This window comes from Aristolochia californica, unplaced genomic scaffold (assembly GCF_029961685.1).
Source record: "Aristolochia californica isolate CCGP_79_NKW_82.1479 unplaced genomic scaffold, dmAriCali1.0.hap1 SCAF_11, whole genome shotgun sequence".
Lineage (NCBI taxonomy): Eukaryota > Viridiplantae > Streptophyta > Magnoliopsida > Piperales > Aristolochiaceae > Aristolochia > Aristolochia californica.
Window position 1 is genome coordinate 16,787,281 of NW_027181782.1, and position 2,780 is coordinate 16,790,060.

A 2,780-nucleotide genomic window follows, 5' to 3' on the forward strand; every position below is an offset into this window, starting at 1 on the left:
CACTTCTTGATTGAGAGTAAACACTCAGTTAAAAATTCCTCGCCACCCCCTTTTCCCCGACGATTGCTAAACCTAATATGTAAAAACTAAAAAGAGTTTCCAAACCCTAAAAATTACAGACACTCTTTGAAATTTTCTCTCTCTACATTTATGCATTGTGCATTTCCATTTTAGATGTATACTTTTTTCTTAAATCAAAACATTGAGTTTTCGCTCTCCCTTCATCCCGTAAACATAAAAGGCAAATACATCACAACAAAATGAAAATTTTAGAGTTTATGTACGGAAAACATTTAACATAATAACAAATGTAAGTAAAGAAAGTTTATTCACATACTAAAAATGAACACGAAAGTTTTGTTATCCAAATTTGGGAAATCCCTCTAGTTCAACCTTAATAGCTTGGATTTTATAAGAAAGAGATTTCTTCTACACATGTTTTAAAAATGGATATGCATGCTTGAAACATGTTCAAGATGAAAATGACCTATGGATCCAAACCATTTAAAGAGAATAACAAAGGCTCGTTAAATTATCGAGTGAATATGCAGTGGGATATTTACCCGAGTCAAGCAAGCCATTATTTTGCCCTTTTACAAAAAATCAGACCTAACAATCATAGATCATTGTAAAATTATTTATCACGTGTAACGGGCTATAATTTGGTAAGAAATGGCTTATGGATTGGGAGTGAACACTTAGTTATAAATACCCCGCCTCCCCATTTTCCCTGCCAATTGCAAAATCTAATCTTTAAAAACCAAAAAAGAGTTTAAAATCCATAAAAATTACACACAATCTTTTGAATTATCTCTCTCTACATTAGTTCATTGTGCATTTCAATTTTAGATGTATACTTTTTTCTTCAAACAAAACTTTGAGTTTTCGCTCTCTCTTCATCCCGTAAACAAAAAGGGCTAATAATCACAACAAAATGAAAATTTTAGAGTTAATTTATGGAAAAAATTTAAAACAATAACAAATGTAACTAAAGAAAATTTATTCACACACCACAAACGAACACAAAAGTATTGTTATCCAAGTTTGAGAAATTCCACTTGTTCAACCCGTATAGCTTGGAATTTTATAAGAAAGAGATTTCTTCTACTCATGTTTTAAAAATGGATATGCATGCTTGAAACATGTTAAAGATGCAAATGACCTATGGCTCCAAATTTTTTGAAGAAGATAACAAACGCTCATTAAATTCTCATGTGAATGTGCAGTAGGATATTTACACGAGTCAAGCAAGCCATTATTTTGCCCATTTTCAAAAAAGCAGACCCAACAATCATAGATGATTGTAAAGTGATTTATCACACGTAACGGGTTTTATATTTGTAAGAAAAGACTTATGGATTGGGAGTCAACACTCGGTTAAAAATCCCAAGCCTACCCCTTTGCGACGGTGATTGAAAAACCTAATATATAAAAACTAAAAAGAGTTTACAATCCCTAAAAAATACAGTCAGTGTTTGGAATTATATCTCTCTACATTTGTGAATTTTTCATTTTCATTTTAGATCTATACTTTGTTCTTAATTCAAAACTTAGAGTTTTCCCTCTCCCTTTATCTCGTAAAGAAAAAAGGCAAATAGATCATACAAAAATCAAAATTTTAGTGTTTATATTTGGAAAACATTTAAAACAATAAAAAATGTAAGTAAAGAGAATTTATTCACACATCACAAATGAACACAAAATTTTTGTTATCCAAGTTTGGGAAATTCCACTAGTTTACCCCTAATAGCTTGGAATTTTATTAGAAAGAGCTTTCTTCTACACATGTTTTAAAAATGGATTTTCAATTAAAAATCCCATTCCTCCCCTTTCCCCGACTAGTGCAAAACCTAATATATAAAAACTAAAATTTTTTTAGAATCCCTAAAAATTATAGACACTCTTTTGAATTATCTCTCTCTACATTTGTGCATTGTGCATTTCCATTTTAGATGTATACTTTTTTCTTAAATCAAAACATTGAGTTTTTGCTCTCCCTTCATCCCCTAAACAAAAAAGGCAAATAGATCTCAACAAAATAAAAATTTAAGAGTTTATGTATGGAAAAAATTTAAAATTATAACAAATGGAAATAAAGAAATTTTATTCATACACCAAAAAGGAACACCAAAGTTTTGTTATCCAAGTTTGAGAAATTCCACTAGTTCAACCCTAGTAGCTTGGAATTTTATAAGAAAGAGATTTCATCTACACATGATTTAAAAATGGATGTGCATGCTTGAAACATGTTAAAGATGTAAATGACCTATGGATCCAAAGTTTTTAAAGAGGATAACAAACGCTCAATAAATACTCAAGTGAACGTGCAATGGGATATTTACCGAGTCAAGCAAGCCATTATTTTGCATATTAACAAAAAAGCTGACCCAAAAATCGTAGATGATTGTAAAGTGATTTATCACGCGTAAAGGGCTATATTTTTTTAAGAAAAGACTTATGGATAGTGACTCAACACTCAGTTAAAAATCCCCGCTTCCCCCTTTTCCCCGACAATTGCTAAACCTAATAAATAAAAACTAAAAAGAGTTTAAAATCCCTAAAAATTACAAACACCCTTTGGAATTATCTCTCTCTACATTTATGCATTGTGCATTTCCATTTTAGATGTATATTTTTTTATTAAATCAAAACTTTGAGTTTTCGCTCTCTCTTCATCCCCTAAAGAAAAAAGGAAAGAAGATCACTACAAAATGAAAATTTTAGAGTTTATTTATGGAAAAAATTTAAAACAATGACAAATGTAAGTAAAGAAAATTTAT